At 45.9% G+C, this 23,419-nt stretch overlaps 1 long non-coding RNA gene across 1 annotated transcript in view; it reads left to right on the forward strand.

Moving 5' to 3' along the window:
- Nucleotides 1-19,379, forward strand: part of LOC139669940 (uncharacterized) — a 32,833-nt gene extending 13,454 nt beyond the window's left edge. The window contains exons 3-6 of the long non-coding RNA XR_011697356.1: nt 3,003-3,151; nt 6,322-6,409; nt 7,821-7,910; nt 16,385-19,379. This is a non-coding gene — a long non-coding RNA (uncharacterized lncRNA). The remainder of the gene's footprint in view (nt 1-3,002; nt 3,152-6,321; nt 6,410-7,820; nt 7,911-16,384) is intronic.
- Nucleotides 19,380-23,419: the final 4,040 nt, after the last annotated feature.

A 23,419-nucleotide genomic window follows, 5' to 3' on the forward strand; every position in this document is an offset into this window, starting at 1 on the left:
ATTCAGAATACCTTCATGACTTCTTAACCCCACTACTGACAGAGGGGGAGTAATCTATGTTCTCAGAGACAGGAACTCTGTTTACTTCAGCAATTCTTGAAAATATATTGGCCCAGATGACAATACTGAGGCAAAGAAGATTATTTCTGGAGTGGTACCACAGGGCAACCACCCCTGTTCTCAGGGAAGACTCTCTAATCTGAAATGTATCAGACCAGTTCTTTATCTTGCAATTTTCTAAATGAAAATAGAATCATTCAGATTTTTGTCATGATGGATAGAAAAGTATGAAGTTAAAAATAAGTCTCAGCTCCTCCTCAGTGCAGGGTCTCTTTTAAAGTAAGCACACTGGTCCCACTGGCCTCTGCAAAACAGCAGGACATCACAGACAGTTTTTGTGGTGTTTGAGGCTCAGTTTCCCCAGGAATCAGTAATTACCACAAGGAAAACTGCAGAGAGGTTGGACATCTTTACTCCTTGCAGTACCACCACCACACGTCTGACTCCAGCACCAGGCAGCCGGCATATAAATGGACTGAAAAATTCACTGAAATGCTTTGATGTTGTATAGATGCAGAATTTGAAAGGATTATGAGTGTCTGTTTTTAGAAGAAAATTAATAAAAACCACTTATATGGCTATGGAAAATACTGGGTGGTATAAAAAAATCAGGAAATTCTCATTGTTCTTTTCACTGTGTAAGGAACACAGCCATTCACAGAGGGAGATGCCATGTGCAAAAAACCCCAAACAAACCAAAAGAAGCCATTCTCTGTTGGATTTCACTATGTGTCCTTAGTGCCAAGCCTGTCCCTGCCCAGCCTGCCCAAACCAGCCCTGATCTCTCATCGGGGCACCACGACTAACACCCACATGGTGCCACAGCGCTGAAAATTTGTGACTGAAAGCAAATGGTTTGGCAGGAGAGAAAAAATAGGTGCAGAGAAGTCCCTGTCCTCAGAAAGCCTGCTGAACCAAGCCTTTTTCCTTGGGAGAAGTCATATTTACACGGCAAATTTACATGTAGCTGTGACAGTGGCAGAATATTTCTGAGAGAGCCCCTTATTAATATTTTGGCAGCATGAGATTGGTTTTTTTCCCAGTTGCAAATGTCGCTCCATCTGTCGTGAAGCCCTTGGTTCCAACAGCCTGGCCTTCCCCGTTAAAGGGGCATCCTGACACATCACGTTTGCTGTTAGGATCTGAGGAGAGGAAGGTGATAGGAGTGTGTATCACCCTGCAGGGCTGTGCCCTGGTGGCAAGGAGTTTGCTGTGAGAAAACGAGCCAGCTGAGGAGGTGTATCTTCCTTCCTGTTTACTAGTGTGAATTTCGTTGGGTTTGACATCATCTAGGTTAAGATTTTGATGGCACAATTGGTTTAAATCTGAGTTGTGTCATAGAAATACTGGTTAGAAGGGACCCTTAGATCAACTGCTGTCTTCTGCTCAAAGCAGGACTGAACCAGCCCTCAGGTGTGCTGTGATTTTACCTGGCCAAATGTTCGGTGTTGCCCTCTGCAGAACCTCCTCCAGTGCTGCAGGATCCTCTCAGAGAAGCAGTTCTTCCTAATGTCCAGTGTGAACCTCCCAGAATACAATCACAGAGTCAGAGAATCACAGAATGGTTTGGGTTGGAAGGGACCTTAAAGGCCATCTTGTTCCAACACCCTCCACCACAGGCAGGGGCACCTTGCACCAGCCCAGGTTGCTCCAAGCCCTGTCCAACCTGGCCTTGGACTATTCCAGGGATGGGGCAGCCACAGCTTCTCTGGGCAACCTGTGCCAGGGCCTCACCAGCCTCACAGGGGAGAATTTCTCCCCAATATTTAACCTACTTTCCCTCATTTTGAAGCCATTCCCCCTTTTCTGTGCCCTTGTTCATGCCCTGTGAAAAGTCCCTCTCCAGCTCTCTTGTAGGCCCCCATTGATCACTGTGGCCATTGCCTGTTACTGTACCATCTGTCACTGCCACAAAAACCTTGGCTTTGTCTTTTTTCCAGCTCCAGTTTCAGCAGCTATTCAGTCACCCCTTGGCCTCCCTTGCACCAGGCTGAACAGCCACAGCCACCTCTGTCATCTGGAGCATGTGCTCTATGTCCCTGTCCATCCCAGTATTCCTCTGCTACCGTCACTTCCCATTTCTGCATGTCCTCCTGACCTGAGAGCCTAAAGCTGGAGAGAGTCCTCCAGGTGTGACACTATTGGCCTGAGGAGACAGGGACAGTGAGTTTCTTCAACCCACTGGTCACCCTTCTTTGGGAGCTGCCAGTTGCCCAGTTGCCATGAGCACACCTTTGGCTCACACTTGACTTGACATCCAGTCACCTCTAGGTCCTCTCCAGGATGCTGCTGCTCAGCCAAACTATTCCCAGCCTCTCCTGGCACTGTTCTAACAGGTGTGGGCCTTTGTACATCATGTTAACTTGATGGGATTTCTGCTGGCCAGATCCCAAGTTCCTGAAGATTCTTTCACAAAAGTTACTGTGTGGCATGTCAGCACCTCAACCATAATTTAGCCTATTTAGACCCTAATTTAATCCTCAGATTTGTTGTTTCTGCATTCAGTATCATCACCCAGGTGACAGTGAAGCTGCTAAACATGTCAGCCCTGGTGCTGACCCAGGAGAACTCTGCTTCCCTCCAGCCCCCAGGCAGATGGAGGGACATTGATGGCTCTTTCAGTCTGGTGTTTTTCTGAGCAAATTCTCCGACTGTGACACATGAACTGAAGGAAAAGCTGTTTTTCAGTGTAGGACCTTAACTGGTGACCTGTTCTTAAAGGGTTTGAGCAAAGGGTAGTGTGCAATAGTAGCAAATGTTTAAATTCAGTAGAATTCTGTAAATAGGCTTCTAAGAATCACATGAAACAAGAAATGGTTCTATTTTTCAACACCCAGTCCATCATTTTGGAGTATACAAAAGTTCTTTTGCAATTTAAAAAAAATAAACATTTTTGCATTTTGTTCTTCACTGACACCACATCAACTTCTCACCATTCACAGGAATAGGAGCGAGAGTCCTCCACGCCAGGGCAGCCAGGGGATCTCTGTGGCACACCAGTCATCCATTTCCCATCCCTGCTGCTCAGGTCCCCATCTCGTGAGCCTCAGGTCACCTCCCAACCATGGCATTACTGGCTTACCTGAGACAGGTGAGTGGCACTGCCCCTCTGCAGGCCCCAGCACTTCTGGAGTTTAACATCATAACAGGTCTGTCTCTGCAAAACACTCTGCTTTTAGCAAAACATCACATGTCCAAAAAGAAACCTTCCTGATTTCTTTCTTGAAATCTGAGTTAAAGCAGGGGTAAGAAGTATGTATTCCTTAAACCCAAATAAGACATCCAACAGAAAAGTCAATCTTCATTCTAAAATGACTATTTCAGTGATCACTTGTGATCTGTGCCGTTTTATCTACTTGATAATACCCAGCTTAGTGTTAGATCTAAAAAAAGAATGAAATGAGAAAATCATTCCTTTGATATGCATTAAGTTATTCAGTCAGTAAATCAGTGAATCTTAGCCTGAGTGTTATTAGCTATTAGCATGTTACAGTTCTTGATGTTGCTCATGAAGAATGCATATGAAAATGAGGAAAAAAATTCCCTTTTGAAGTTCCTGCCACTTGAGTTGTTGACATTTCTTTTAATTGGTGAATGTCCTCTTGAATGCAGTCTTCCACTGTCTGGTTTTATGAGAGATTTTTCATTTTTAATTTGTTCTCCCATTGATTAGACTTTTTTTTTGAATGGGTAGCTCTCAAGATAATTAGCCTTTCAAGGGAATCATGTTCTCCTAAATAGTTATTAATGAGTATCTCCCCCATTCAGTACATTTAGGCCTTTTTCATTAGAGGAATTTCAAGTTCACATGTGAGCTGGTTGAGTCAGGCCTGGTACCACTAAAGACAGGAACCTCACTGAAGATTTCAAGAAGAACAAGATGAGACCCTGAGAGTGAAGAAACCATTTGCAATCACTTTGTCTTTGGCAGATGTCTGTGTTCTACGAGTAGTTACAAACAGTTCTTCAGGATCCATGGTAGATTGAGGAGAGAGTGAAATGAGGTGAATGAGGATTCCATCTTCCAAGGGTCCCATCAGCTGCAGCATCTGGGCTAAGGAGCCTCAATTAGACTGCCTGGTTCCAGTGCTGGGAATGTTCAGCTCCCTTTATTTAACATCAATGTACACTATATAAACATAAACCCATTAAAACCAACACTCATTTTGTATCTGAAGTCATTTTCCAACTAAACAGCCAAAGATCTTCCGTTAGAATATACTTTAGTTTAGGAATTGTTGCCATGTTACATTCACAATTAAGAGCACACTGGGTAGTAAAATAGTCCAACACGTAATGCACAGCTACAGTGACCTGATCCCATTCTGGCTCCTGCTTGGCTTCCCTAAGCCAGTTCTTGTCCCTTCCCTTCCTCTCATCTTTAAACTTAAACTCTGCCCCGAGCACTGTCAGGTATTTTCCTGCTGAAATGCAGTTTTGTTTTTGAATGTCACACTCTGCCCTTTCTATTTGCTCTTTCAGAACAGACTGAAACATCATCTTCATCCTTTCCCTGTTTCCCTGTAAGCTCTCCTGCTCTCTGTCCCTGCTTCCTCCACACTCAGTCATTAAGGAACCTCTACCATAAACAGGGATTTTCCTGCCATTCCTGGACAGATTTCTCTTCTATCCAAACCAGAACCTCATGGCATTTCTCCCATGAAGGTGTTCTAGGTCAGTTTCCTAAAACAGATAGGGTTTAGACTCTTTCAAGCTCATCCCATCAGTTTATTGCCTAATTTCTATGAACAGTGTATCTATGAACAGTACAATCACTGCTTTTTTGTCATTCCCATCCAACTGTCTCACCTTCAGCAGAGGTTACACAATGGGTCAGCCTGGACTGATTGGATCTAAATTTGGCACTTCTCTATGACAGAAGTGGCATTTCAGGTGTGCCCTTTTCTATCTCAACTGAGAACTAAAGCTTTGAACCAGGCTCTGATGATCTCATGGCTCACATCCATAATATTCCTGCTTTCTGGGCTTGACCAACACCATTAGAATGATCAAGTCAAATAATTTTATCTAATCTATGGTTTTACATCCTTAGTAGTCTCTTCAGCCTCCTTTTGTTTCTTGCTTCTGTGTCATTTCAAATAAGTTACTGCTCTTTGTTTTCCCAGTGCCCTCCTTAATCCACCTCCCCTACCCATCTCTTTCAACTAGGAAATTGCTTGTCCCTCCCATGGGCAATAATTCCAAAATTTCCTCTGTGGCCAAGAAGTTACTTCATCCACAGAGCTCTCTCCTAAATTTCCTCAAGATGCTGTGAGTAGATCCTTGTTTTCCTGTCCTGTGCACAGACACAGTGGCAGGGGCCAAGGGTGTTACCGTGAGCACAACCAACGCTGCCAGCTCTTTGCTTCCACCTCCTCCCGCCTGTCTGTTAGTCTGGTTTGTCCCCAGCTGTCACCTCCCTGCCCTGGGGTTGCTCTCCTCGTCCACATTTATGCACAACCAATTTCACTGGGTTTTTATTCCATACTTCAGCTTTCTATAAGCAACAAAAAAATAATAGTTGGCTGTTTTGTTTCTGCTCATACTGATTCTGCCATCCTCAAAGACCAATGTCTTCCTCGCAATAGATGCTGGTCATTTTTCAGAAGAAACAGCTCAACAACTTCAATAGAACAAAAAGGCTCAGAAATGTCAACATCACCTTTCAGGTTGAAAATCAATATGAAAATAATGAAATTGAAAAAAATAATTCCAGTAAAGCCCAAGGTGATCCAACACGGGTTGTAAAGTCAGGATAAATGGCCAACCAAACAACCATTGCGGAGTCGTAACTTAAAAGGAGGGTTCACTTTGGAGAAGAGCAATGTTTATGGAGAGGCTAATTTAATTTTATTGAATACTATTAAAATATCTATTAAAAGTTACAAGTTGTAGTCCAAAATACTGCAGTGCAGCTCAAAGGAGAGCTAGCACAGACTATGAACTGGCCTGACATGGTGATCTATTGCTGATATCATATAATATAAGCTATTTCAAGAACCCATTTCCAGGCAAGCAGCATGGGTGGAGCCCTGCCCTCCCTGCAGTTGGCAGTTTTGCTGGTGACATCGATGAAATGACATTTTCCTCTTGTTTTTAGCATGTGCAAGATTAAATATGGGGCCAGGAAACCTGTATCAGTTCTGTTGCATGCAGTGCCAGTGGTTTTAAACATAACATTTGCTTAGGAGGATTACTAAGTAGAATTTGAAAAGGGATTTATTAATGGAAATGATTGTGTTTGTTTGTTTGCTCACCCAGATTTCCTAATTGTGCCATGTTATTTTGTATGGTAGCTGCCTCTGCTATACCAGGACAAAATATGCACTTAAGCCTTTGGGCATGAGAGGTGAGTTGTTTCCATTCCCCACTCCACTGGAAAATCAACAAAAGCAAGGCTTTAATAGTATAAATTCTATTATGGCCCAGCTTAGGAAGTGCCCAAATCCTGTAAGTGCTATGACAGTTTATCTTTGAGCTCGTTAGTAGCACAGCATAATTAACAAGTAAGCTGTAGGAACACGCCGTTGCTCTGTATTTACATGGCATTCGCTGTGCAGTTGTGGTATAATTACAGAGATTATACCTGCTCTCTAGAATAACAGTACATGGTGTACCTCATTTGGTGCCATTTCACACCAGTGGAGCAGAGCACAGTGTGGTGGAGTTGAACAAACATTTCCCTCTGCTGTGGGTGGACGGGAGCCACAGGTGTGTGGATCTGCACAGAGCGCTGCTATTCCAACCAGCACCATGGGTTTGGGCTGCTCAGGGTGGCAGCCTGGCTTGTGCAGCTCAACTGATTTATATTTTGGACTGCTGCCCCTTCAGTGATTTAAGTGAACTTGAATATGCAGATTCAATATTGGGCAGGCTTGAGTTTGAGGTTTTTTAGTATAGCAGCCTTCCCCTCTCATGTATAATACTGTAGGTTTCCATAATAATAACAGGAAATGTATGAGAAGAATCTATCTTCTTGCAAAGATTTTTTTTTTTTAGATTTGTTTTATGCCAGCACATCCACACTGCTTTGCCCTAAAACTCCACTGATATCACAATATCAAATGTGAAGTCGCATCATTTAGGCACTGGGAAAAAAATAGCAGCAACTGGTGAAAAGTGCAAAGAAATATGCTGTGCCTCTGAGCTGGTCACATTTTATGTGATTCAGCATGAACTGTAAGTAAAACAAAAGGATTCTTAAATGTTTGAGACCCACATCTAGCAGGCAGGGGGATACTGTACACATCACTTGGTGTAGGAATTGCTGTGCCACTGCTCCAGAGTGGGGTATCAACCTTGAAGCTCATGCATGCAGTGTTGCCTGCTCCGAGGAGAATGCACAGGAGCATGGACACATCACCACACTGGTTAAGTAACTCAGCAGAAACATGGGTTTGTTTGCTGTTGCCGGAGAGTAAAATTTCACTTCAGCATACAAGAAAACCACCTAAGAGCTCCCTGTTCTGCTCCCAGTAGAAGAGAAAGTAAGGAGCTTTTCTAAGTGTAGGTTATTATTGTTCAGCTTCATAGTAATTTTCTTGTCTTGAGGGACTTTGATTTATGAGTATGGCGTTAACAACTCCTGGCTCTGAAAGGCCAAGCAGTGTGACATGACAGGGCACGAACTGCAGCGTATTCATTCCCAGTCACTGTGCTGGCATCGTACAACCACATCGCCAAAATGAGATGCAGACTAACACGATATAATTATCTAATTTGAATGTCTCACAGTGATTTTACTCTGTGCTTACAAGCAGCGCTCTCTTGGTTCTGCTGATGTTGGAAAGAAGGCTGTGATCCCTGTGGGAGCTGCTGTGGCTGGGCTGGATCCAGGATTCAGCATCCAGGTCGGTGAACAAGCCTCAAACTGCTTGTTTGAAAGGGGTTCAGGAAACTTTGATGCCTGACATCAACAACTTGTTTCTGTCACAAAGTGCATTATCTGAGGAGTTGTTTACGAGCACTGAGAGTTAAAATTTCAGTTCATCTCAGATGCTGCTGGTTAAGGACAGGAACATGGTGCACTAAGTCTTTTCTGCACTGATAGATTTAAAACTCACTTCAGAAGAAGTTAGAGGGCACAATAAAAACTTTCTTTTGCAGAATTCATATTTAAAAAATGTTATTTGGCTTCTAACTGGCAGTCAATATTTCTATGTGGATATTTCTTTTTCATTTTTATCATTTTTCAAGGTTTTTCTGTTTGACAGTAAGAGACAATGGAAGAGATGCCAATTCATGTCCCAGTTACAGTCACAAACATCATACATGAATTTCATGACGTTTTCATCCCAGTTTTCCTCCTTACCATCACAGAGCTCTGCAGTGGCAGCTGCAGCACCCGTTTGCAGTAGCTGAAACACCAGCAAAGCATTTTCCCTGCACATCACCCAGAGCCAAGGCCTGTATTTTCCAAATACCTTCACAGCAAACATTTCAGACCAACTGTGAGACTTGGATTTGAAATGTAAACTCCAATGTACAACGGCACTTGGTGCTTTAGTTACTTTTACCTCCTTTTCCTCGTTGTCAGAGTCACTCCAATGCTTTTCTTTGTAAGAGGACACATGGTAACAAACCCGGATCTCACTGACCAGTGCAGTCATTCTTTTAAACTTTTATCTTAAAAGACAGCATTTTGCAGTCTGAGAAGGGCAGTTTCCTCCATCTCAAAAATGAAGAAAGGAGAGCTTTGCACTGACTCCAGCACAGTGCAGATCGACTCTTCAGCTCAGGTTTTGATACAGCCTTGTTTTTCATTCAAGTGTAACAATAACCAGGAGAATCCTGCCATTATTTCTGGGAATGAGGTAATTTTTAAATGGTGAAACTGTGCATCCTTTCAGTCATAATTTGGAACCCAACCACTTTATCTGCCATTGAAAGCCTCATGTCTCATGAGGGATATTTTATGAGACAGAAATTATAATGACAGGATGAGACAAAAGTTCTGGCAAGGAACACACTTGAGTTGTGAAGTGGGTAAAGTAATCTTCTCTTTAGGGGTGGAAAAGCTGATCTTCTAGTTAGCATGGAAATTTATAGATGCATCTCAATGAGTGTGTGTCCCACAGTCTTAAATAATGTTCAATAAAATGTGATTTCTACATGAATTTTCTGTGTTCAGAAGTAGGATTGTTCCCAAGGACAATACTCAAAACCAGCTCTTTTGATGTTTTGTTCTCAGAAACAGACACATGATCCAAGTTCATATGTACAGGAAATGGAATTTGGACAAATGTTTGAAGACTTCTCACAACAAATTGCTCACAAATGATTTACAGCAGGAGTTACTTGCAGGGTGATTACAGCACGTGTGTCTGGAAAAGAAATGCTAAGAGAAAACCAGTCTGCTTGTGGACAAATAATGAAAAGAGGAAAAAGAAAAATTCCTCTAACAAATGTGAAACTGCAAATTATTCACTCAGCTCAGTTGGCAACAACCAATTTTTGTGGTAGTAGGAGCTTGTGGAGGAGGAGGTAACTGTGTGAAGAATGATTGATTTGGTATCTTATATTGCAATTCTGGAAGGGGTTCAACATCTAATTTAAAAGCCATTTTCCTCCTTTTACCCAGTAAAGAAAACAAAATGATAGTTGATGTCTGTGAGTTGTTTTGGGCAGATAGGATCTATTTTGTGTCCTCTGGACACTGACAACTGCTGGCTCATAAGACAGAACAGTTATTTATTAAAAAACATCTCTCTTGCCAGAAAAAAAACCCTCAAAACCTGTCTAAGGAAGGATATTGCCATCATAATCCTTTTTGCATCTTTCCAGAAAACACACAGGGTGGGTCTGAACTCAGTGCATCTCTGGGCTGTGGAGCCTTGTGCACCTCCACCAGCCCATCTGGCCCGCAGGGATGAAACAGTGATTTACTTCCCCTTTGGAAGAACACAAAGCATATTTTGGCCATCTCTCACCTAAGACCACCTTTTGTCTGTCCTTCCCCCTCCTGGAGCCAGGAGCTCTGAGAAGCTCTGGGATGCTGCAGAGTCGTCCCCTGCTCAAGACAAGGCAGTGACTGTAGCATGTTCTGTTTATGCCTGTGGAGTGGTGGATGTGAGTTCAGCATTCAAATCTCCTTAACTCCTTCCACGTGTGTTCTTGATTCAATATGCAATTCCCAATTTAATTCCTGTGCAGGCACATGTCTTCCCAAAGCGTAGCAGATGCGAGGGAGTCCACTTCATCCCTACTTCTTTGCTTCACAAAAACCTTCAAATGCTAAAGCCATAAATAGGCATTACAGCACAATCTTTGGGTGAATGATCCCCAACATTACTGCAGATCTTAGTCATAGTGAAAGCTTTTACAAGCTGCTTTCAGCTAATGGCAGAGAGTTTTCATTTAAAGCAGTGATGTGTTCCTTCCTACAAATGCTAATTGCCATAATTCTATTGTAAGTTCTGGGCTTAGCTACACTGAGCTGAGTTTGCTTCTTGTAAATTAACACTAATCATTGACCAGAGATTAATTTTACTTTTTTTGTGGGTTTAGAGAGAAGGTTTCTGGGACTGATACACTTCCATGTCCACTAAAGGCAACAATGGAAAAAAAGTGTATTTCTGCAAGAATGTTCTAGGTAACCTCTTTAAAAATGGAAGGGTGTGCTGCAGAAGATGATGTTCAGGAGCCATTTCTCCAGCCCACAAGGACAGGATCTGCATCCAGCTGAGCTGTGCCCAGACTACCCTACCACCTTTCCTCCTGTGCTGCAAATCTATGTTAGATTCAAGACTGCTTGAAATGCCTGTGGATGGCAGTGCCAGTCCTCCACAGCTGGTGAATGTCCTGCTTACCACAGAGTGCTTTACAGAATCACAGAATATGCTGAGCTGGAAGGGACCCACAAGGATCACTGAGTCCAACCCTCAGTCCTGCACAGGCCCATCCCCAAGAGTCACCCCCTGTACCCCAGAGCATCATCCAAACCCTCCTGAAGCTCTGGCAGCCTTGGGGCTGTGCCCACTGCCCTGGGGAGCCTGGTCAGTGCCCACCACCCTCTGGGGGAAGAATCTTTTCTAATGTCCACCCTAACCCTGCCCTGGCACATCTCCAGGCCGTTCCCTGGGTGCTGTCCCTGGTCCCGCAGAGCACAGATCAGTGCCTGCCCCTGCTCTGCCCCTGCCGAGGAAGTTGGACCTGCACTGAGGTCTCCCCTCTGTCTCCTCCTCTCCAGCTGAACACACCAAGTGCCCTCAGTGCCCTCACATACTGCCCCTCCAGGCCCTTTCTGCAGCACCTGCCTCCCTGGGACAGGAGCTTGGGCACACAATAGCTTATTGCCTGTAAATCACTTGTGAGAACACAGCTAATGTGTTGGTGGACCAGCTTCCACAATTTCACTGCAGAAGAGCTTTAATTCTGACTACAATGTGAATATAGACAGATTTCTCAACCTGCTTCAGTCTACAACCTGCAGATATATATGTAGGGTGTTTGATCCTGGTTACAAAACCACCACTGCCCTTTGCATTTACCCTTCCCATTCCCTGCAATTTGGGGAAGTTTGCTTAGAAAGTGTAATAAATATTCAGCTGCTGCAGGTGCCCCTAAGCCCACCAGTTTTTTCCTTTTGTTTAATTTTCTACATGTGATTAACTCCAGTGAGTTTCTGCCAGGCAGAATCTGCAACTCAAAATCCTCCAGGAGTACACGAAGTGTGCTGCAACACTGCTGGGAAGTAAATACAACCATAGTCTTTGTAATCACTGTTTTTCCAAAGAAGTGCTACTCCCAGCAGACAGGCTATTTTAGGTTGTAAATGGAAATCAGAAAATGAGATTTTCTTTCCCTGGTAGTTCTTCTCCTGGAAATTGTAGCACTTTCCTCTGTGCACCTGCCTTAGGTGTTGGTAGCAGCATATTGGTGATATCTGTTTGTCAGAGGATTGGGCACTGGAGCATGTTCTGAATCACTGAAACACCAGTGGACATGGGAAATCATTCCCACTAGTACCAGTGTGTTATTTGTTGATATAAAATCATGTGTTAGATTGAAATCAGATCAGGATAGCCTGATTTACTCTGTGATTCCAGTGACAGCTCACTCCAAATTCAGGCTTGAAAAGTAAGTAAAGGTATTTCCCAGCTCCCTGCACTTCCTGTTCCAAGAGTGGAATACCTTTGGCACTCTCAGCTTTGCAGACTCCCTGTTCCTGCTGGATGATCAAAGTCCAGTCACGAACACAGACACTCCTGTCGGTATCAGGGATGTCTGTCCCTGACTCCAGCTCACAGCACAGGCACTCATCTACATCCAGATCAGATGGATCTATGGAAGATCTTTGAATGGCCTTTAAGTCTGAGAAGTTGTAATTATCATTCTTCTATCATCAGTTCTATCATTCTTCATGTATTATGCATTTTTTTTCTGGAAAAAGCTTTCCATTATCAAGAATTCAAGAGATTAGGTTTTGCTACAGCAACATGGAGATCACAGAACTGGAGAACAAATCTTTAGCATCAGATGCACTTTTCTGTTGCCTCTAATGGTATTGAGAAGGATTTTCTGTGCTAGGAAATGCCCTCATTATTTCATGACATGGATGATATTAGGCTTGTATCCCCTCATTTGATTGAATGCTACTCACAGGCATCCTTTTGACCTGTTGAGTAGCCAGCAATTTATTTCAGTCAACTGTAGTACTACTGAGAAGCACTCCCTTCCTGCCTGTAGAAATAAAAAAAAACATTTAACCTTGGAAAACATGATTCATGCTATTTTCTTCACTAGTCAATGAAAGATACCTTAATGAACAGTGGTCGGCTTGAGAGCAGCATCCAGAACAAGCAAAAGATTTTCAGAGAATATCTGAAAAAAACAGTTAGCTTTAACTAAACAAATAGAAACCCCACTTTGAGTTGTACCCAGCCATCACATGTGGTAATCCTGGCATCCCAACTTGTTGTCATAGTCATACTCTGTAATTCTCATAGTCTTCCACTTTGCTTTGTCATTTACAGCATTCACGTGCTTGACTTCAAGCAGCCTAATGCTGTTCACTGGTTGCTTGGTTTGATATAAAAAAAATAAAATAAATAATTAAAATTGCAAACAAAGTTTAGAAAGGTGGAGAACTATTATCCAGGGAAAATTCTTGGGGCATGATGAAAAGATATAAACTCTTGGATTTACTTTGAAGTTGTCCTGTTCTCTTCTGTCTCTCCTTGCCCACCACCAGCTACAGTTGCCCTTGCTGACACTGCTTCCTCTGCACTTTTTCATGGAGGCTCCCTGGTTTTTACAGGGCTTATTGAGGTGTCTTCATCCTCATCCCTGTCTAGTCCTCCTTCAGAAACTTCAGCAAAAAACCCAACTACACCTGCGCACACACTCTTACTCTGTCACCAGCTGAAAATCTAAGTAACTACTCATGGTGGTTACTTACCTGAACATGTTTCACCTCCATCCTTTAGTCCCACAGTTTTCTCTATAAAGCCCCTTACCCCAACACTCCCTTCCAGTTGAACCACTAGGGCTTCTCAAAATTAGAGGAGAAACCATGAGCAGCTGATGCAGCTCATTATCACCCCAGCACACACTGGAACATCATTAGCCATCACCAGAGCAGTGCTAATTTGGAAGCCTTTTCCCCAGAGACTGCTTGGTCTCTTCATGAGCAGGGGGAAGTGAGGAGTGTTTGCCTTTCCTCTGCTTGGCACTTCACACTGTAGAGAAATACGGTAGTTGCAGTCCCAGGGATGTTTATGGCCCTGTACTTGCATTTTCCAAGTCCTTATCACCCTCCATTCCAAGTCCTTATTGCCCTCTCCTGACTCAGAGGGAGGTGAGGCCCTGGCACAGGTGCCCAGAGAAGTTGGGGCTGCCCCACCCCTGGAAGTGTTCAAGGCCAGGTTGGACAGGGCTTGGAGCAACCTGGGCTGGTGGAAGGTGTCCCTGCCCATGGCAGGGGTGTGGGATTGGATGGGCTTGACGGTCCCTTCCAACCCAAACCATTCTGAGAATTTATGATTGCTCATCTCTGATGCTGCAAACCTGCTTGCTTTATCTCCCTCGTTCACAACCCTTCTACTCCCAGTTCCACAACTTTCCCTGTGTCATTCCGCAGCAGGACCCTGGTCAGGAGAGATGGGGCTGCTCCAGGGTTGGCTTCCACTGAGCCATGTCCCACAGCCCTGTCACCACAGCCATGTCCCACAGCCATGTCCCACAGTCCTGCCACCACATCCCTGCCACCACAGCCCTGCCACCACAGCCATGTGCCACAGCCCTGCCACTACAGCCCTGTCACCACAGCCATGTCCCACAGCCTTGTGCCACAACCCTGTCACCACAGCCCTGTTACCACAGCCCTGTCACCCTGCCCATGGGACACTGAGCACGGGGGCATACCAGTGCTGCCTCAAACAGAGGGCTTAACTCAGTAGCCAGAAGGGGGTTTTTATGCTAGAAACTGACCCTGAGATTAGCTCAGTTGGTTAAAACTTGGTTGTAATAATGCCAAGGTCATGGGTTCAATCCCCTATGTGGGCCATGGACTTGATGATCCTTGTGGGTCCCTTCCAACTCAGAATAATCTGTGGTTCTGTGAACTCACACAATATTCACCTAATGTAGATAGGTGGAGGATTTCCACCATAAAAGGGCTCTCTGAAGTCCTGAAAGGAAGAACTGAAAGCCAAAGCACACAACTCCACAGGCAGGTCAGAGTGTTTCTAATGTAACACTCTTTTTATCCCCAACTCTGGAAAAAATCCATTGGAGGAAAGAGGAGTGGGGAATACCATCCCTGCTGTGGTCAATTTATATCATTCCACTTGAAATAAAGGGAGAGACACCAAAGAAAATAGGAAAGAATCCCTTTGCTGGAGAAACTGAACAGATCGATCCAAAAGGCTTTTTCTTACTGATGAAAATTGCATGAGAAAAATCAGAATTTGAGAAAAACAGGTCTATGGGAAGCTACCAAGGTCAAGGGTGTTTCATTTTCACATAAAGGATGAATATAAAAGAGTTTCTCAGGGGGTAAAGTGCAGGCAACAGACTAGGGTTTTACAAAATCAAGCAGCAACTTTGTGGGATCTGTCACGGTCAGAACTGTAAAATACACACTATTTGATAAAGGGATTGCCAAGAGGCTTTTAAGTGGAAGTAGTGCAGGTTTGCAGGTTCACAGAGCACATTTGCCTTTGAATTGATATGAAACAGAAGCTCATCTGAGCACATGTTAGAGGAGTAGGACTTGTAGGGGAGCATGGACTCAGCAAGCCTGAAGAGTTGAGCACCCCAAGCTCTGGTAGGCACAGCTGGGCTGGTGTTTGGCCTGTTCTGTGCTGCTCCTGCCTGCACTGTGCTCACAGCACTGAGCTCTGAGGACACACAGCTCTCACCAGCAGCATCCTGACCTGCAGAGTCCATGTGTCCAATAACCACTGAAACTCCACAAAGTTGTGCCTAAATGACAACGATTACTTGTCTATCCCTGTATTTGCAGCATCCTTCAGGTGTTTGATTCCATTGATGATCCTATGGGATACCAAGGAGAACTTCTATCAGGATAGGTATCAGAAAAGCAGCTTTTCTCAGCATAGAGCCAAGAACAGTGGGCAGAAACCCTCACTGTTTAAATAGGGTTCAAACTTGATGACAAGTGTGGAGTAAGTTATCTGCCAGTCTTCTCCTGCCGGAGTTGTGCTGCTTGTACAAGGACACTCTGCTTTTGCTAATAATGTTTACTCATATTGCCCCATATGGGGGTCCTGGTGCCCGGTGCTGCACAGGCACAAAGGAACAGGACATCCACAGCACTAAATCATGGTGTCTCCGTTTCCTGCTTTCCCAGCCTTCAGCTACAGGTTATTTTTCACCACTAACCTACAAGGTAGTAAAAGGGCTCCTCTGCCACATTCACAGCTCACACTTGGGATCAGATGTGCTGCTGCTCTGTCCTGGTTAGTTTGTGCCCAAGGCAATGGCCAGACAGCAGTTTATTTCAGCTGAGAATTTGATGCCAGGCTATTTTAGGACTGAGTGAAACTTGTCCTTCATAATTACTTTATAATGGGTGCAGAGCTCTTTTCTAGAGCAGCCAGTGTGATCCAAAACATGCTTTAAATATTCTGTGCCTGTACTGTGCAACAGCAAGAAAGGACGATGGCCTGGAGAGTGCAGGGTGTTCACTTGAGAGGCTACAAAAGTCCTGTGGCTGTGACAGAATGGGCAGAAGGAGCCATTTAACCAGCCCAGGGAACCAAGAAAATCCATAAACAAATAGGAGAGCTGCAAAGTTTCTGATGTATTATCTCCTCTGTAGTGCTAATACCAACCTGTGATTTTATTTTCTCTGTTGCAGAAAGAAGGTGAATATATCAAGTATTGGGATCTTCTACAGGTCCACACATCAGTGTGTTTAACCATCCCTCTGTGCCAGGGCAGTGAGCAGGACAGCAGCTGCACACCTGTGGTGGAACCGGGCACTGGGCTGGTGTCCCAGCACCCCTCTCAGCTACAGGCCAGAAAATGCCCTTTCACACTTCTGTTCTGCATGGAAAGATTGCTGCCTTTGTACCCTGAGGAGAGCTGATGGCACCTGCATCCCCAGCCCGGGCTGGCTGAGGGCAAGAAAAATGGCACTACATCCCCAGCCCGGGCTAACTGAGGGCAGGAAGGATGGCACTGCATCCCCAGCCTGGGCTGAGGGCAGGAAGGATGGCACTGCATCCCCAGCCCAGGCTGGTTGAGGGCAGGAAGGATGGCACTGCATCCCCAGGCTGGGCTGAGAGCAGAAAGGATGGCACTGCATCCCCAGCCCAGGCTGGCTGAGGGCAGGAAGGATGGCACTGCATCCCCAGCCCGGGCTGGTTGAGGGCAGGAAGGATGGCACTGCATCCCCAGGCTGGGCTGAGAGCAGGAAGGATGGCACTGCATCCCCAGCCCAGGCTGGCTGAGGGCAGGAAGGATGGCACTGCATCCCCAGCCCAGGCTGGCTGAGGGCAGGAAGGATGGCACTGCATCCCCAGCCTGGGCTGGCTGAGGGCAGGAAGGATGGCACTGCATCCCCAGCCTGGGCTATCCCTGGGGAGACACCACGGGGACACTCAGATGGAGATAATTTTAAGATTTTTAGGCTGCCTGTCTGGTTTTACTTTGGTCATTGCCTGACCAGTGAGCAGAACACCAAGTGGGGACACCAAATCTCCCAAACCCTTTCCTGACTGAGGCCCCCGCCGCTCCCACCTCGCACAGACACAACAGGGTTCCTTTCATTGCTCCCAGGGCTCACACAGAGCCACTGCTTATATTAAGTTTTAATAAAAAATGAGTCTGTGTGTCACTGTGCAGCCGACCTTCTCGTGGCCGGAGGGAACGCTCTGTCCACCGGCTGCAGCTGGGGCCACGCAGCGCTGTCCTTCTCTATCCGCCCTCCCATGGCAGGGGCAGCAGGCGGGAGCTCTGCAGAAATCCTCCCCAAGCATTTTGCCACCATTTGTTTTGAACCCAGCAATGCACAAACTCAGAAACTAAACAAGGGGATGGAATTGCTGCCCAGAGTAAAGCAATAAGGAATCCAGCCTGGCTGCAACATGCCATCTCCCAGCCTCATCTGAGCAGCTCTAAAGACATTTTCCAGACACCTTTTCAATTTTGCAAAGGGGTTTCTGGGCAATTAAATAATCAGTGAACTTTGCTTGGTCTTAGAACACAAAACTCATCCCAAGGAGGTGAAACAGAGTCAAGTTGGATATTTTGGAGGATGGCAGCAATCAAGTCTATCTGATCCCGAGTATTAGAAAAACAAGGTACTGCTGCTTTCAGTTGACTTAATTAGTTTATACACTGAAACTCTGAATAAAGGGGCTGTGCAGTGCTTTGGCTTCAGTAGTATCCCCGCAGCCATGACAACAGCGAAGCATTGCTGATCACCATGACAAAGAGCGAGAGGGCTGCTGCCAGGGGAAAGCCACCGCCGGCCCATCAGGAATTCCGTGTGTGGAAAAACCTACCCTGGAAAATCCACTCTGAAAAACCCACCCAGTGGCCACTGCTGTACTTAAAGCTCCGGGTTTAGTCCTCTGTGAAAATCAGTATTTGAGAACGGGTTTGGGCAGCTCACACATGTCCATGTTGTTTCATTAACTGTTGGTAACAGCAATATCTTGCAAAGCCAGGATGTAATGCAGGGATTTCTTAGAAAAAAAGAGATCTGAATAGTTACAGGCCAGGACTGTCCCTGCCTATGCACCTGCCTGCCCCAGCGTGGCCTGGCACAGAGGGATGCTCCAGGCAGAAGGATTTTGTGTGAGGTTGATTAAAAAGGACAATGAAAAAATTCTATGTTTGTGCTCAGCTCTTCTCTCTGGTTCACTCCCTGGTGAGAGACAGACCCAGCAAAGAGGTGGCAGCCACAGAGATGACCCTTTCTCAGGGTGGCACCCATCACCCCAGAGCACCTTCTTTTGTGCCCTGGTGCATCCATGGAGCAGCAACCCTTCTCCCTTGTCAGAAGAGGAAGTGGAGGAAAAGTCTTTGCTTTTTTATCTGAAAACACCACCTCAGGCTGTCCCATGGCTGTGGTCCAGCAGAGCCCACTCACTCCCTCACCCCCCAGTGGTGCCTCCTCCATGGTCAGCTCAGCCCCACCTGCCCTGCACGGGAGCCATCGCTCCTGGGGACACTTCTTTTGTCACCAGAGCCTGAGCTCCTCATACTGAGCACAGCAAAAAGTTTACCCAGAGGGAGCAAGTAAAGAAAATAAACATTGCTGTGGGAAAGACCTGGAGTTCAGGCATTTTCCCAACAGGAGCAACTCTGCACACCTACAAATGTGGATAAAGTGCCCAGGTAAAGGAGGTAACTAAAAGCATCTCAGAGCTTATTAGAAAGTGATTAAAAAGCCTGGCTCCAAGAGGGTCCCACATCTCCAGGGTGGGGGGCACATTAAATTCTACTGCAGCTGGACACGGGAAACCTGCTCATAGTGTCAGTTCCAGCTGAAATGGAGCATCTGGGTTTGCTTTTCAGCAACTGCATTTTCCCATGGAGGAGCCATCCAGGCAGGTGATTTCTGAAAGATTTTCCTTGTCTGCTTTTGTAATAAGAGACAGTAGAAAACAGTGAAGAATAATCATAGAATCACAGAATGATTTGTTGTGGAAGGCACCTTAAAGCTCTTCTCATTCCAACCCTCTGCCATGGACAGGGACACCTTCCAGTAGGTGGAAGGAAATGGAAAAGGATGAATAGAAGTCTCCAAGTGCTGAACTCTACAAAATGTATGTCCCCTTACTTTGCTCATCATTAAACAGAAATATTTTTCTTTTTGAATTTCTATTCACCAACTTCTTTGTATCAACTCTCAGCATTGAATATACATAAAATAAAAGCAGACATATGCTCCTAGAATCCTTGTGCAAGAGCAAGAGGACACTGGCAGTGATTTTCAGGGTGTTCATCACTTCCCATGTGTGAGAGCAAACCCACAGGGTCTGTGTTGGGAGGGTTTTCTCCCAGTCACCTCCTCCCATCCCTGCTCCCCCTGTGCCACCAGCCAGAGTTGGGCATGAACAGAAGGTTCACTCTGCCACCAATAGGCAGCTCAGCAATGCTGAGCTCCACCGGTGCCAAATTAGGATTTAAAAAAAAACCCCAACCAATGCATGCTCCGATTTAACAAGGATAACAAGCATGGGTTACCTTCCAAAGTTCTCTCTTGAATGAAAAGTTCAGGGCTGCAAAGCCCTGTGGAATCCCTGTGCCATCCCTCTCCCAAAGCACCCACAGCACTGAGTCCAGCAGCTCATGTGCCATCAGCAAATACCTGAGAATTATTTTGTTATGTTTGACATTTTTAACTGACTCCCCATTACCAGCCCCTGGAATCCTCATTAAACACCCAACAGCCTCAAACATCTCCACATGCCCCCAAGTGTCAAATCAGCTTCTCACCAGACTTATTCCTCCTTTCATTTTTCAAAAATTCTGCTGTTCAGAGTGCTAAACTGCTGAGAAACAGCACAGAAAATAAACCTTTTAAACATTCTCCAAAGTCTTACAGTAACTGTTCAAATCCAGAGGGGATTTGAAACCTTTTCAGTCTTTCTCCCTCCCAAATCAGGAGCCACCCAAACATGTCACTGCTTCAGGAGCTCCTGTCACAGGGAACTAAGTTGTGCTTTCAACATTTGCAGGGATTTCCTTCCATTACCACAAAAATTTTTTTTGGTCAAATTAAAATGACTTTCTTTCCAAACACACATTTATTTTCTAATATATCAAGTGATTTTACTTACTGCTTCAATAATAACAAGAACTCTATGGTTCCATGGTGAAAAAGTAGAATTCTTCCATAAACTTCAATGCTGTTTGTAATAGTTCTTGACAGAAGAGCACTTTTCCCCCCATAATTCTCCCCATTTTTCTTTGCCAGCTGCCACAGACCTCCAGCACTCAAATCACTGCTTCTCCAGCAGGGAGACTGGGATGCAACACTGGGATCACAGAATTCCAGAGTAACCTTAAGGCTCATCCCATTCCACTCCCTCCTATGGAGGGACCACTAGACCAAGCCCCATCCAACCTGGCCTTGGACACTTTTAGGGATGGGGCAGTTTCCTGGAATGCAGAGCCACTGCCCAGAGGGAGCACAGCTTTCTGCACAGGGGCTCAGCCTGGCAGGAGCTGCCTCATCCTTCCACACACCAAGAGCTGCCCCACTTCTCCCTCCAGCTCTGAAAGTCCATATTTTCCAAGCACATCCCAAACATCCCCTCTTCGCAGGAGGCTCTGCCTGCAGAGCAGACACCCTGAGAGACAACAGCAGCCTGAGAGCACAGGTACGAGTTTAGGGAACTTCAGCCTGGTTCCCAAACTCCAATTATGGTTCTAGAACAGCGCCCAGACTATGAAGAGAAACATCACTGTTTTGGTCAGCCCCCTGTGCCAGGCACACCACCAACCATGCACCGGACTGGGCTAAGGCAGGAGCCTCTGCATCCAGCCCCACCTGCCTTTGGAATAACACATTACACAGTGACTGAGAATCCCCTGAGGGGTTCAGAACTTGGTGACACAAAGGCTGAAATCTCACCTTGTTTCAAACCCACCGTGGCACTGGGGCTGCACTCAGTGTGTCCAAGTGGAGACAAGCCCAAGTGCTCTATCCACAAAATCCTGCAATCAGGGAACGCTGAGCGCTTGTTTGCATTGCAGGAGAGGATCAACCTCATCATTGGTTTGGATTCCTTTGGCAGAGCACAGAGGGTGTTACCCACACTTGTGCAGTCATTCAGCCCCCAAAGCTGGGTTATCAGGGCTTTGTGAGCCCCTAAATCTGGGGTATTGGGGATTTAGGAGCTCCCAAATCCATCATTTTGTCTCAGGTAAGAGCCAGGAGAGCACCCTGTCCCAGGCAGTTACAACTGAGCCTGTACAGCCTGTGAGCAGGCTCACAAAGGCTTCACCAGCTATTCCTAAAAAGCTCTTCTTCTGGCTCCAGTAGAAGTTGGAGAGGTTGCTGACAATCCAAACCGGTTTTCCCTGCAGGATTACACACTGATTAACAGATCACATAAAATCCTGGAGCTGAGGCCTGACCCTGAGAATAGCCCCAAGGACAGTTTGAAGGTATAAAGTTGCCCCAGAACAACCCAGAAAATCTTTATTGACAACTATTGGCAGCTCCAGTCAGAGAGATGGAGCTGGAGATGTCTCCAAAGCCTGGAAATCCTGGTGGGGGTCTGCTCCAGGTGGGCCCTGGCCAGCACTGCTGTCTTGGTCAGCCAGTGGGCATCAGACATGCACCATGAGCCCAACTCATGCCCTTGGGGAAGAAATCAAGGCTCATGTCACAAAAAGGAGGCTGAAATCAATCCCCTCACTGCAGTTCTAGGGCAAACCCATGGGGTCCTGCCCCAGGCCCCACTGCACAGAGCCCAGGGCATGTGTGAACCCCAACAAGCACATTCAGCCTCTGGGGAGAGAACCTTGATGGGAGCAGAGACCAAGCATTTTATTTCAGGGCATGGCTAGAGCTCTGCACTCCTTTTCACTCTTCAGTGCCGTGTTACACCTTGCCATGGCCACATTCCCCTGATCTGGCTTCTGACTGTGGCCAGCAGAAAATGCTCCTGAATAGACTCCAAACCTAAGTGTGAGCTTGGCATCAGGCTGAGAGTAGAATACTCATTACAGCACTGCAAGGAGAGGAACTGGGGACAGCAGGGAGTGAGGCAAAGCCCCAAAGCTTGGCTCTTCCTCTGCAGAGAATCCTTGAACCCTAAAACAGAAGGGGTCTTAAAGCTCATCTTGTTTCCACTCTGCCATGGGCAGGGACACCGTCCACTATCCCAAGTTGCTCCAAGCCCTGTCCAGCTTGGCCATGGACAATTCCAGGGATGGTGCAGCCACAGCTTCCCTGGGCAACCTGGGCCAGGGCTCCATTACCCTCAGAGGGAAGAATTTCTTCCTAATACCCCATCTAAGTCTCTCCTCCTTTAGTTAAAAACAGCTCCCCCTCACAGAATTATAGGATGAATTACAGGATCCCATTCAGTGGTTCATCCAAGAGGAGCTCAAAGACCCTTGGCAGCTCCAAAGCATTGAGGAAGCAGCAAACATTTGGGGTACCCCCAAGACAGAGCAGACTTTGGCAGGAGAGATGCCCCAAACGAGGTGGGTGGGCAGGCAGGGGGAGCAGCCTCCAAGCCAGGGCTGGGCGCAGCTTCCGCTCCTGTGCTTTGATCCTGATACTAACTCTTATATTTAATCTGAATATTAATAGAATATTTATAAAACACATATCTGGAGCAACTGATGAAGGCAGCCCACACTGAGGTAGACATGGACCTCAGGAGACCCTGTAAGGGATTTCCCTGGGGAAAACCATGTTTTAAATTTGGGAATAAAAATCTCAGGTAAGGGCACAGTGCTTTGTTTCCGTGCTCACTGGAATAGTGGCTCATTCCTGGAGAAGTGACACCCCTGTCTCTGTGCCCAGCGTGTTGGATGTGCCACTGCCAGTTGTGGGACAAGTGGCAAGGAGGTGTGAGAGGAAAACAACCAAAAACAAGAAAGAAAGGTACAGCCCTTGGCTGCACCCCTGTTGGAGCAGAGAAGGCCAGGAATGATTTAGCCTTTACCACTTACCCACTCCCTGCACCTGTGCAGGTGATCCATCCCATTTCCTCACACAAGGATAGGGCAAGACGCACAAAACTCACATAAATATGTATATTTTGGCCTTGGGGCTTCAAAACTCTGAATTAACCGAGTGTTTGAATGATTCTGGAGCTTGGTCAACACATGAACCTCCACCTGGACTCTCCTCCCTCCCACTGGCAGGCAGGAGGGGCTGAGGTGGAAAGGAAATAGGGAACAACAGCATCAAAAT

This window comes from Pithys albifrons, chromosome 3 (genome assembly GCF_047495875.1).
Source record: "Pithys albifrons albifrons isolate INPA30051 chromosome 3, PitAlb_v1, whole genome shotgun sequence".
Classification (NCBI taxonomy): Eukaryota; Metazoa; Chordata; class Aves; order Passeriformes; family Thamnophilidae; genus Pithys; species Pithys albifrons.